Below are 14,252 nucleotides of genomic sequence, written 5' to 3' on the forward strand. Positions count from 1 at the left end.
GCGCAGCGCGAGTCAGGCTTTTACAGCCGCTACTTCCTCGTACCAAAAAAGGATGGCGGTCTCAGACCCATCCTAGATCTCAGACGTTTGAACAAAGCGCTTATGACGCGATCGTTCAAAATGTTAACTACCAAACAAATACTCTCGCAAATTCGCCCGAGGGATTGGTTTTTCTCAGTGGATCTGAAAGACGCTTACTTTCACATTCAAATAGCACCTCATTACAGGCCATTCTTGAGATTTGCCTTCGAGGGCCAGACTTATCAGTACATGGTTCTTCCATTCGGCCTCTCCGTAGCGCCCCGTAAGTTTACACGGTGCATGGATGCCGCTCTCGCACCCCTGAGAATGCGGGGAGTGCGAGTATTGAACTACCTCGACGACTGGCTAGTTTTAGCCCATTCCGAGGAACTACTGACGACACACAGATCCTGGATCATCAGCCATTTAGAATGCCTGGGTCTCACGATCAACACTGTCAAGAGCGCTCTGTCTCCCAGCCAGAGGATTTCCTTTTTGGGGATAGACATAGACTCTGTGACATGTACAGCGCGTCTGACGTCACAGCGCGCTCTCACTATTCAGCATCTAGCCGTGTCGTTCAAAGCCGGGTCTCTTTACCCGCTCAAACGATTTCAAGAAATGCTAGGTCTGATGGCATCAGCCTCTGCGGTTCTCAAACTGGGCCTGCTGCTCATGCGCCCACTACAACGCTGGCTGAGAGACCGTGTTCCAGCGCGCGCCTGGATTTCCGGCCGCGCGCGCATCAAGGTGACCCACGGCTGCATCACAGCTCTGGCCCCTTGGAAAATAGCCAACTGGTATCAGTTAGGCGTAAGCACGGCCGCGCGGTCTCGAAATGGAAAGTAGTCTCGACAGATGCATCCAACCTCGGTTGGGGCGCCCTGTACGAGGGCAGGTCTGCCTCCGGCCTCTGGTCGAGCCCGGAGCGACTGTTACACATAAACTGTCTGGAGATGATAGCGGTCGAACTATCCCTGAAAGCTTTCCTCCCATTTTTTAAAGGGCCACCACGTTCTGGTCAGATCAGACAACATGTCAGTGGTGGCCTACATAAATCGCCAGGGTGGTGTCAGGTCAAAAACCTTGCACACCCTGACCGAACGTCTTCTGACATGGGCACATAACAACCTGCGCTCGCTAAAGGCAGCGCATGTACCTGGCATCCTAAACCGGGGCCCGGACATGCTTTCCAGGGCGAATGTTCCCCCTGGGGAGTGGTCTCTTCACCCACAAACGGTTCAGTTGATGTGGAGCATCTTCCCCTCGATTGGCCCAGACGCCCGCTTTATGCCTTCCCACCGGTCGCGATGCTACCGCAGGTCATCGATCGGGTCAGGAAGAACAGATGTGCTATGCTGCTAGTAGCCCCACTCTGGACGACCCAACCTTGGTTCTCCGAGCTGATGCAGCTGTCCAGTACAGCCCCATGGCCAATACCGCTGCGGAAAGATCTCCTCACGCAGCTGAAGGGCGCGCTCTGGCATCCCCACCCCGAACTTTGGGCCCTTCATGTATGGCCCCTCAACGGGTACCCGGGAACCTCCCTGAGGGAGTGTTAAAGACCATTACGGAAGCCAGAGCGCCCTCAACCAGGCGCCTTTACGCGCAGAAATGGTCAGTGTTCTCCACCTGGTGCGGGACACGGAACCTAGACCCTCACTTATGTGACGTGACGGAGATACTCTCCTTCCTACAGGAGCGTTTAGATGCGGGCAGATCCCCGTCTACGCTCAAAGTGTATGTGGCAGCCATTGCAGCTTCTCATGCTCCGGTGGCCGGCCTATCACTGGGAAAAAACGAACTGGTCATTCGTTTCCTTAAGGGAGCTCGTCAGATGAACCCTCCCCAACCCCCTTCAATCCCTTCCTGGGACCTGTCTACGGTCCTAGAGGGCTTAAAGGGCCCCCCTTTTGAACCGCTTCAGTCTGTCGACATGAAGCTTCTTTCGTTCAAAATCTGTAAGCGCTGACTGTCTCGAATTTGGGCCTAATGACTCCAGAGTCATTCTCAGACCAAGACACGGCTATGTCCCCAAGGTGCTCTCAACACCGTTCAGAGCACAGGTCATCTCGCTGTCAGCCCTTTCCTCGCAAAAAGCGACGAAAGCAACACGAGCTTCATCTGCCCCGTCAGGGCTCTCAAAACCTATATTGCGCGCTCCGCCTCATTCAGGAGGTCGGACCAGCTCTTCATATGCTTTGGTAGGCGCACCCGAGGTCTCGCCACCACGAAGCAAAGCCTATCGCGATGGATAGTAGACATTATCTCGCTGGCTTACAAATCTAAGGGCCTTCGCTGCCCGTTCGGCATCAGAGCCCATTCCACCCGAGGTATGGCCTCATCATGGGCGTGGTCCTGCGGGATACCACTGGATGATATCTGTGCGGCGGCAGGCTGGGCCTCTCCGTCCACATTTATTAGATTCTATAATCTGCAAGTCCCTGCCCTGCAGGCCAGGGTACTTTCTATATAGACGTGCTAAGCCTTATCACGTCCCCCTTTTTTCGTTCCCTATATAAAGCTCACTAAGGTTGGCTGTTGGGACTGGGATTTCTCCTGCTATAAAGCCCCGGGCTCTCGCCTCGGGCTGTGACAGGTCGAAGTTCCCGAGCACGCACGGCGTTTTACATTGTGTTCCCATAGCGTAAGCTAGCTTACGCAGTACGAGAGTACTCTCGAAAGGGAACGTACTCGGTTACTAACGTAACCTCGGTTCCCTGAGATGAGGGAACGAGTACTGCGTAACCTGCCGTGCTATGTGCTCGGATCGGGTGATCGCTTCAGTCGATTTAAAACCTGATCCCTATGGCAAAGCGGTGGCTTATATAGTTCCAGCCACGCCTATTTTGGCGCGCCCTGACGTCCAATGGGCGCGAAGCGCCCCCATTGGTTCGTTCCTCTCCGCCGCCTCACCATAGGTTGCTGCAGTTGCCACAGCACAGCCAATAAGCGCGCGAGCCGCTTCGCTTAGGTCTGCTGTGCTGCAGCACTGCGTTTTACATTATTAAAAATTAAGGATAATTTTTGGCTTCATATTCTCGAGAAAAGGGGACCTTTTCCCATAGCGTAAGCTAGCTTACGCAGTACTCGTTCCCTCATCTCAGGGAACCGAGGTTACGTTAGTAACCGAGTACGTTTTCCAGGAAGTCATGATTTTGTTCTTTTGAGAAAAAAAGGGTCTTTATTTGCTAATTGTTTTTGAGGCAGTCAGATTTTAGTGTACATTTAATTTAAAGGTACAATTTGTAAGATATTTGCAGTAAAATATCCAAAAACCACTAGGCTAGTGTTATATATTTTGTCCAGCTGATTACTAACAATATCTCTAATGTTTCGCATGTGTTTTAGTTAACAGGTGAGTTTTTTTTATTTTTATCTTTAAAGAAAATGTATGCCCCAAACGCGGGGCATCGCGTTTCTAGACCCGCGCGAGGACGCGTCTGATCCATAGTCTGATCGTGTCTTTGCATTGACTTTGTATGTAATCTACTTGCGCAAATCGTTGAACTCACGTTTGCTATGCATGCCCAATTATTGTGTTCGAAGACAACAAATCCCATCATTCCATGCTCATTCTTAGCGTCATCAAACCACGCGATTGTTATTGTTTTGGTAGTGCTGCCTCTAGTGGCAGGTCCTACAACCTGAACCTTTAAAGGGATAGTTCACCTTTAGTTGCTGGTCCCCGTTGACTTCCATAGAATGAAAAAAAAGGTGAGGTGTGTTCTGATTGGCCAGCTATCCAGCTATCCTGATTGGCCGAATACCTCAAGGTTGTGACAGAAATGTTACGCCCCTTACCATACTGTGATGCCATGTCCTGGAACAATGAGACAAAAACCAATAAAACCCATTATAAATGATGCATTTGTTGCATCCATTGGGGACATATTTACGGAATATAATGATGTTGCATCGCACCGCGTAAACATAAAACCATGTCTGCATTTTGATCTGAGAAATGACAAACAACAAGTGCTTACTCTACACTGCTCAAAACTTGCATTTGAATCATCAGTGGCAAATTCCTTAAATATGAAAAAATACTTACAGACTTTGAGTCAAAACAGCTGGCATTGTAGTCCACTCTCCCAGGTTCAGGAAACAGTTCTCCGTAAAATGTGCTGCACACATCTGAAAATTTGGGTCAAACTTTTCTGGAACAGTGTTGTAAATACAACTTAACCACCGATTTCTAGTCGTGTCCTCTTTTGGAAGGCCAAACTAAGTATATTCGCTTTCGCAACGAAACACACAGCGTCATCAGAACATGGCGGTGGCGGCAGTAACAATACTACAGCAAATCAAAATTACATAATCTTTCTTTGCGTAAACATTTGGGTTTAAGACTTTAGTCTTTGCAACTTTAGGTGTCTTTAGGGACACTCCAAAGAGAAAGGAAAACTTGAAATTGCATCATATGACCCCTTTAAAAAAGTATTATCAGCCCTATTGCACGGAGTAAGTTTTATTTTTTTAATATCCATATAAAATCATAATTTAAAGTGTTATGAAATTGGCTTTTGTTTAAATTGGTTTGTTTAGTATTGCGGTCAGATCCAAATCTGTTGGCTGCTTTCAACTAAGTTTTCTTTGCTAATTCTCCATTACACTTTGCCTATTTTATAATCTGCAGACAGATGCTCTGAACAAACATTTAATCCTTCGACCTGAGGCACTATTAAAAATAAACAATCCACTTGTTCCCGACACTGGGGTCCTTCTGAAGTCTGTACAGAGACAAAAAAACGAGCTGTTTAAACTGGATAGATCAAAGCGAATATAATGGGTTCTAGGCTTGCTGCAATAGACTGTGTTTTTGGTTATACCGGTGTTAAGCCTCAACACCAGTTATGTCATTTGCCTACCACCGCAGCGCCCCCCCCCCCCCCACCATCGTTTTGATTATTTTAAAACGTATAACGTTGTTATTATTATTTTTATTCTAAAATCATTTGTTTTCTTATTTATTTGGTTCCACAGTTTTTGCTGATTACTTTATTTAAACTTTGTGTATTTTATTTTATTTTACATAAATAGGTATATATGTTGTATTTTTATTCGTTTAGTCAAAGTTCTATGAGTTTGACATTGTTGTTGCTTGAATTGAATCAATGGTGAATTGCCGCTAATTTGAAAGTGAAAGTAAAATGCGCACAGTGCTTTTTCAAGCTATTTGAAGGCCAAGAAATCAGAGGAAAAGAGGGAAAACTCAAACGAACAATTGATTGATGCCAATCTGAGGAAAAGAGGGAAAACTCAAACGAACAATTGCTTGATGGTGCTATGGTGCAATGACTTAAATTTTATTTGTCATGACATGACCCCTTTAATTTGAACAGCTGTTAATATATCAGTTCAGATCAACACAAACATTTGCATGCTATCACTGCAACGGATATTCTGACCTCTTCTCCATTGCCCTGTGTAGAAAACTGGCCAACCGATAAGATTAGTTGTTTTGGTCACATAGCCAGAGCCGCTGCTATTCTATAAAACTGTTAATGGGTGACACTCACAAATTACAGACTTGGATTCAAACAAAGGAAGAATCCAGAACAGGCTCTTTTGTCTATGTATTATAGTATTTTGTGCTTTTATTGCTTATTAAACGTAATGCAAAAAAACCTGAATAGCTGTTTGAAAACCTACTTTTTGACTTTTAAATGACAAAAAGAGTCGTCAGAAACAGAAACTCTTTGTGTACCAGATATCTGAAGTATTTCTGCTTTTCTAAAAGTGACACCTACTTTTAGATATTTTTATTCAGTCTCTCTTACATTTTTTTTTCAACATTTGTGTTGATACAAACACAGGTCTTTAATGATACCCAAGTATCTTCTCCCTTTTTAAAGTTGATAAGCCTGTTTATATTGCTTGCCAACAATGGTCAGTTATATGGTTGTTTGCATTGTATTGCATGTATCTCAACATGCATGATTGAGGTTTCTTTAAATCCAAATTCTTCAAACCTCATTTAACCATCTTTCTCAGCAGTGAACAATAAGTAATTGCAAAAATAAGCCACATTTGTGATGATAGTGGTGATCAATTCAGACTTTATAAACACTGACAGGATTATATAGCTTAGCCATTTTAACAAACATATATTCGTAATCCCACAGAAAAGCCGATACAACATTCACTGTGTAACAGCTCTCTGTTGTGAGAGGCGGCATTGCAAGCCGTGAAAGTATTGATCCGGTGGTGAGAGAGATGTGCTCAAAGATAAAGACGGAACAGAGATCCTAAAGATAACACAAACAAAGAATTTCTCACTTTGTCTGGTGCAGTTCGCTGTAACTTCAACACACAGCGAGGAGAGCGAAAGTTGTTGTGCTGAATCATTACAGCAGAAGGATTGTCATATATTATTCATCAATCTCTTACAACTGTATGCGGCCTTGGCACAGAAAGGAAAGGCTGGCCACTATCTTCACTCTTCTCAAATGTTTGTGTAATCCAAATAAAAACTATTGATGGCATTTTGACAGAATTTTTTTTTTTTTTTGGGATCTATCAATAGTAACTGTGAAAGGCTCATATTCTGAAGGACTGCATTAGAGAAATCTGATGATGATTCTAGCGACTTTGATGTGACTTTCACCTCCTCCGGCTAAGGCTGACGGCTTCATTTCTACCTGCTGAGATCATTGTGAGAGCCCCATGCTCTTCGTCCAATAATAACATAATTCAACCGGCTATGGGTTGAATGTGCTTCGGGCACTGGCCGCCTGTTATGAGGGGACCAGTAGCTCGAGTATGCTGTGCTTGTGACACTGTGGTGACAGCGCTTATTTGTAGGGTTGCGCACTGAGAAGTGGGCACGCGCGCTACATTTAGAGCACCTCCGGCGCGAGCGGGAAGGTGGGCATGAAAGGAGACCCGAGTGAGTCTTTGTGACACTTGGGGGAGTGTGTATACATGTAGGGGTGCGTACTGTGTAGTGGGCACACTGCCTACATAGAAAAAGCTCTTTTTGTGCTTTATTGAGGTCGCCGTGAAAACGACGTTTGTGTGCAGGCGTGCGTGCATTGTAACAGGCTCGTTTACTGCAGTATAGACATCTCCAACCGCCCTTAGTGAGGGGATTGGAGGAAGCATGTGAGGTTTCTTGTGTGGTGGTCCGGCCGCAGCGGGACTTAACCACGGTCTTTTCAGCCCGAAGGTCAGGAGGGCTTCGGAGGCTCGGGGTTCAGCACAATCCTGGGCCGAGGTCCCCGTCTCTCTGGCGGTTTGCGGCTCGTAGAGCGAGAGTGGTGCTGGGTTTTGGTCGCTGGGCGAGACTGTAAGTCTGACTGCGATGGCTTCGAGGTCTGAGGGGGCGGCGCATTTCTACGGCGTCCCGCAGCAGAGCTAGAGCGTTTCGGCAGGAAGTGTCTCATTGCCTGTGACGTTTTCTGCGCCTCAGTGAAACGTTCAGCGAAACCCTTAACCGACTGGCCAAAGAGGCCGGAAGGCGAGATAGGAGAGTCAAGAAAGGCGGATTTGTCGGCGTCCTTCATCTCCGTGAGCGTGAGCCAGAGGTGTCGCTCTAAAACAGCGAGGCTTGCCATGCTTCGGCCGATCGCTCGTGCTGTGGTCTTTGTCGCACGCAGGGCTAGATCAGTAGCGCTGCGGAGATCTTTAAAGTCATAGGTATCTGGGGCAGACTCGTCCAGTTTACGGAGAAGTCTGGCCTGAAAAACCTGCAGCACAGCCATGGTGTGTAGAGCCGAAGCAGCTTGACCAGCGGAGGTGTAAGCTCGGCCAGCGAGAGCTGAGGTGGTGCGGCACGGCTTGGATGGATGCACAGGCTTCGACCGCCATCCTGCGGCTGAGGGCGGGCAGAGGTGTGCAGCAATAGCCTCCTCGAGAGGGGGGAGGCTCTCGTAACCGTGGTCTCGGGCGCCGTCGACAGAGGAGAGCGCTGACGAGACAGAAGTCTTCAAGCGTGTGGAGAATGGGGCTTTCCACGACTTCGTGAGTTCATCGTGAACTTCCGGGAAGAAGGGGGCGTTTCTTTGCGGAAGGGCCGAAGGGCGCCCCTGCAAGAACCATTCGTCCAGCCTGCTTTTAGCGGGCTCGTCTGGAGGAGACCAGTCGAGCTGAAGGTCGCTGACAGCCCTTGTAAGCACGCGAGTAAGCTCTGCGTCGATATCAGCGCGTCGTCCGGTGCAGCTGGGTGCTGTAGAGGGGGGGGGGTCCGCAATGGAGCCCGACCATGCCTCACTACTGGACGCGGCGAGAGAAAGGCTGTCGTGTCTGTCCTCTTCCGCCTCAGGCGCTCCGAAGGAGAAGGGGGCGCTGGTGAGCAGGGACTGGCGCTGCTCGTCCACGAAGAGGACAGGCGAAGGAGAGAGAGCGGGCGAGGCACGCGGGGAGTGTTCCGGCGTGAGCTCGCGTGTAGCAGTGTGCTCAGGCATTCTCTGATCGCGGCGTTTCTTACGCGGCACTTGAGAGAGAAGAGGCGGAGCGGGTGGAGCATCGTGGCTGGTTTGAGCTAATCGAGCCCGCAGGGTCGATATAGCCATGTCGTCGCACTCAGGGCAGCCGCCCTTGGAGAGTGCGCTCTCAGCATGCTCGCGGCCCAGGCAGGAGACACAGATGATGTGGCGGTCCTCGCTGGGCAGAGGGCCTCGGCATGAAGCACAGGCCCGAGGCATTTGAACAACGCCTCAAATTCTGGAGGAAAAAAGTGTGATGCAGCGGCAAACACACTAGCTTTGTAAAGGATATAGTCACGCCGGATGGCGCAGCAGGAAGCGAGTGCTGAAGGCGGCGTCGAGATGAAGCACGAGCCGGCGTCCTCAGATCTGCGTTGCAGTGCTATCCCGCTGAGAGGCTTTTCGACGGCGTGCAGAGGCTTCTCCGGAGAAGACAGCGAAGTGCAGGTGAGATCGCTGAAGGAGATGAAATCTGATCCCTATGGTGAAGCGGTGGCTTATATAGTTCCAGCCACGCCTATTTTGGCGCGCTCTGATGTCCAATGGGCGCGAAGCGCCCCCATTGGTTCGTTCCTCTCCGCCGCCTCACCATAGGTTGCTGCAGTTGCCGCAGCACAGCCAATAAGCGCGCGAGCCGCTTCGCTTGGGTCTGCTGTGCTGCAGCACTGCGTTTTACATTATTTAAAAATTAAGGATAATTTTTGGCTTCATATACTCGAGAAAAGGGGACCTTTTCCCATAGCGTAAGCTAGCTTACGCAGTACGAGAGTGCTCTCGAAAGGGAACCCCCTTGTGCACAGCTATGGCATTTGACACATGGTTATTGCTCCGATAACAGCTAGTTTTTATCAGTTCTTTTGTCTTTGGGTCATTATATTTCTCTCAGATTTCTGCTCGTTTTAAATCAGGTAACATTACAGAGAAAGTAGCACAGTAAAGATTACATTAATATGATTGCATTGGTGAGATCGATTGTGTGTGAATTAATTCTACCTGGCAGCATCTCTCTACTAGTAGTGAAGCTGTGGGATTCAGTTATTAAGAAATAAATTATATAACTTTTCAGTTTCTAAGGTATTTTATTGGGAAATCACAAAACAGTGTTGGTGATACATTTCTGCGCTGAATGATTCTGTGTCCGCATGATCTGCCGGTGATGTACGAGCTACTGTCTGCAGCCTATATTACATCTAAATGGCTAAAGTCTAATCTCTACACAGCAAAATCAGCAGTGCTAATTCAACACCTACAGAGTTAAATTCAACACTTTAAAAGTGTCTATATTGGTCCACACTAGATCGAGTTAAAACTACACTTTTCAAAGTGTTAAATATTTAACACTATGACAGAGTTGCAGCAACTCTCTAAAAAGTTAACATTTAACACTAGTCAACGCTGGTTAGTGTTGAATTTACCCAACACCAGTGCGTAGTGTCAAAATTTAACACCAAATGTGTGTTTTTCTTTCAACACTACAGAGTTGTTGCCATATTAACACTACATAGGTTGTAAAGTTTAACATAAAATGCAACTCTTTTCTAATTTGTGATTTGTAATACTATTGGGAATCAAATTACCCCCTCCCCCTCCCCCCAACGCAACTCATTAAAATAATTTACAAAAAAGACAAAAACAGGGAGATTGTAGTTCAAGTGAAACTGTATATTAAATAAAGCACACCATCCACAACAAAGCATTGGCTTTACATTAACAATGGACAACCAATCCTCTAGCACAGGTCACACAAAATGGCAATGTGGCACTACATATGTTTTTTCATCCATCTCATTAGAAAACTGTTTGTCATACGGTCTGTAATAAATCAACTCATCAATAGAAATAACAGAAAAGGAATCAGCTCTCTCCTCAATACAATATGCATTAAAGTGGTCATCAAAATAAAGTGTGTCAACTCTGCATTTCAAAATAAAAGCTTGATCTTCATTAATAATGATATTTGTGATCTTTCTGAACACAGGAATTTCCATATCTGTTGTAATACAAACAAACATACCAATTTGATACTCAGTTCCAAAGTTTTTCACCCAATTAGTAGTTAACCAGAGGTGGGTAGAGTACCCAAAAACTGTACTCAAGTAAAAGTAAAAGTACTTCTAGAAATATTTACTCAAGTAAAAGTAAAAGTACTAGTCTTGAATAGTTACTTGAGTAAGAGTAAAAGAGTATTGGATAAAAAAATCTACTCAAGTAGTTAGTTACTAGTTACTTTGGGTCATATATACTGAGCCTATTTTTATTTAGATATATAGATAAAATGTATGTAATGTATGTGTGCGTGTATAAATGTATATATTTCATCAGCCTTTACTCCAATTTATGTAATTTATTATAAAACCCTGTCTGTTTACTTAAGTAACAGATATAGGTGTCATGCCATAACATATTTTTAATACGGCTGACTTTATATTAAATGTGAATTTAACATTGAAAGTTAATGTGATATAAATATTGCTACTAATCTTTCATTGTTCAGAAAGAGAGCAAATAACATTTACATTATTAAAGATAGTTTTCACTGACAGTCTAGATTTCAATCACTCTCAGAAACTCCCATTAAAATCACTGAAACTGTTAACACTGTGAAATCAATATCTTAATTAAAGATTCGTACACACATCTGCACTTTGTTGTTTCTGACGAGAGAATTCGCCAGAAAGAGGTATTCAGTCAGTGAGCGAGTGAAGGAAGCACCGGCATTTTAGCGATGACTCATCTGAACGCCTCTGATTGGCCAATGCTTTAATAAGCTCAAAAGAATCATGTGTGATTTGTTATAATACGCAGCGCTGTATAAACGCATCTATCTCTGGCTAAGCGCCAGCAAGCAATCACAGATCTGAATTTAGCAGCTGATAATATGACTCGCTGAACGTACTTGCACCAGTGTGATTGTATTAAAATTAATAAAATCTTAATCGGCTATTTTTTGACTTTTGGAAGCTGCATTCAACTTGACTCCCCTCTGTTATAAGCCACACACGTACAACAAACTAATGTCACAGTGGTATCGTGTACTGTAATCGTAGCCCAAGTTATTACCTGTTAAACAGTAGACAGCACACGCGGTGTTCATCTAATAAGGATCTCCATCGCTAGCAAATAATAACCTTTGCAGATTTCAATTCAGTGCAGTTCCAGCCACGTTTTCAACGCTCTTTCTGTTCTTAAACGTTACAACTCCGAGTGAACCACTTCAGACGCTCAGCGCGTGCGGCAGGGAACTGAACGACTCATACAAACTGATTCATGAACCAATTCACTCGTTTGCCAATTGGTTTGATCAAGCCTTTGAACAGAATTGACTCAAAAGAATGAATCATTCGCGAATGGGCATCGCTCATTGCCCAGAGAAAAGTAGACGACGCGTTTGGATCAAACTGAAGCATTTATAACATTTATTGCATTAAGATAAAGTAACGAGAGGAGCGCCGCCCACAGTAACGAAGTAAAAGTACAGATTTTTCCCCAAAAACTTACTGAAGTAAGAGTTTAAAGTACCCATCTTTAAATATACTCCGAAAAGTATTCGTTACCCCAAAAAATTACTCAAGTAAATGTAACGAAGTAAATGTAACTCGTTACTACCCACCTCTGTAGTTAACACATCAGAAAATGCATTCACGTGAAACTTAGCCCTTAAATTCTCACCACCCTCCAAGTTATCGATCATTTCTTTCCTCACTGGACCAAACTCAAATCTCTGAAAATTAAAATTCTCCCAGTGATAAGCTAACTGTCTCTGGTGTTGTTTTACCAAGGTTTTTGTGATATTTTTGAAATTTTTAACAGAACGTTTAAAAACATTATGTTTGGCCTCAAACCTCATGCACCATACATGAAGAAGTGGACCTATTTTACGAATGCACCTTGGATAATGGATCATAAAATGATGCTTTGGAATTAATCTTCTGTCAGGAAACAAGGATCTGAACAGCTTGTGGTGATCATTAATCAAATGCTTCAAATAATACGTCAAACCATTAGTAACAACTGGTGAAAACACTATATTCACTATCTGAATCAAGAGGAGGAACAAGTTCCAGTGACCGTTATTTCTTTCAATTACATCACCAAAAATCAGTGGAGCATTTCGCACAAGACACCACGACTGAACTGCATTCAATCCAAGATCTTTACTACCCTCATCCATTTTCAACCCACTTGGCCTGTTTTTTCGCTCAATATAACCGTAGTTGAAACTTTGGATCCTCTGTGACAATGTTTCTAAAGACGGATTCTTGTTATTGACTAGGTATATACTAGTTTCAATTCGTACTGCACTACACCTTCAAGTAAATCATGCATGATGTCAACTGCATAGTTATCAGAGATGTGGTAAAAACATAGTGTATTGAGCAAGCATGTCTTCTTGACACCAAATGTTGATGCCAACATTGGATTTTCCTGTAGAGATGCACAATGTTCTGCATGCATTTCTTTTGTACGGAAAATCAAGCAAGGGTTATCTTCAGTGAAGACAGATTGTAACTCTTCCTTTGTAGTTAAACAAAATCTACAGAAATATGTTGCACTGAAGGATTCAATCAAACCAAACAATCCGTGCAAACCTAGATTATCACCTGTTACTTGAATAACAGTCCCTCGCAATGGTGAGTCTGAGAAAGGTACCTCTATTCCTTCCATTTCTAGTGTTTTAACATCATCAATGAGAGGCTTTAGTATTTCATCAAAACCATATTTCCTCAGGTCTTGTGAATGAAAAAGTGCCACAACATGAATATTCATCAGAACAGAATTACATTTTGGGGGCAGGTTCCTCAATATAAAGTAAATGCAACCAAGCTTGTGTATCCCTTTCTTTGAACCCAAGGGATTTGCCGTCTCAAAATCATCGTAATAAAGCTGAATCTGTAGAGCATGTTTTTGCTGGGAAAACAAATCATTAATTTTGAAGTATGAACCATCACATATATCTTTATAAACACCTTCTTTATGTTGCTTGACCTGCAGGAAACTTTCACATAATTCACTATTCTTAAACATAGATTTCAGGGTTCCCAAGATGGGTACATACACAAATTTATCTGTTACAGGGATCTGATTGTAAACTCCTGTTGTCCGATCTCTTCGCAAATCAAAACGCACCCCAAGAACATACTCTACAGGTTCAACTATTTCCCACTTTTCCTCGAAGAACTTCTGTCGTTTGGTTGCTGTATTTAAGACTGAGAAAGGATTTTCCAATTGATCAAAACAATTTTCCACTTTTTCTTCCAAATCGGTTGCTTGAATCTCTGAAGAAGTACAGCTGAGAACAGCTTCTCTTGTTTGCTCATGAATGTCATTTACAAGCTCTTCCATTGACCCTACCATTGCTTGGACAGTGCTCTCAGCAACACCTGATGCTTGCAATTGTGCTACAACAGATCCACACAGGTTTAACAAATGATGCTTGTCAACAGAGGTCCGGCTAGTTACTGGAGTGTCTGTACAGAATGCCTGAGAACTTGAAGGCTCATCACCTTCACTTTGAGCGTCCACATTGTCAATAGTATTTGGTGAACAAGTGGCCCTGTGCAAACGAACGAGGTGTTTATTTGGTGAACAAGTGTCCTTGTGCAAACGAAAAAGGTGTTTTTTGAACCCTGAATACGTACAAAATGATAAAGGACATCCCAGTTGTCAACATTTCAAATGTAATGTCTTTCCTGGATATAATCCATGGTGAAGTCTCAAATGCTGACAAAGCAATGCAGAACTTTTCTGGTGTGCCTTACAAATAAAACATATCAGCATATTTGCAAACAAGGACGTGTATCA

The 14,252-nt window shown here is 44.3% G+C and overlaps 1 protein-coding gene across 1 annotated transcript in view; it reads left to right on the plus strand.

Moving 5' to 3' along the window:
- LOC132151916 (heparan sulfate 2-O-sulfotransferase 1-like) overlaps positions 1-14,252 on the plus strand; it is an 84,286-nt gene that overhangs the window by 13,762 nt on the left and 56,272 nt on the right. The window lies entirely within an intron of this gene.

The sequence above is a fragment of the Carassius carassius genome, chromosome 10 (genome assembly GCF_963082965.1).
Source record: "Carassius carassius chromosome 10, fCarCar2.1, whole genome shotgun sequence".
In the NCBI taxonomy this organism is placed as follows: domain Eukaryota; kingdom Metazoa; phylum Chordata; class Actinopteri; order Cypriniformes; family Cyprinidae; genus Carassius; species Carassius carassius.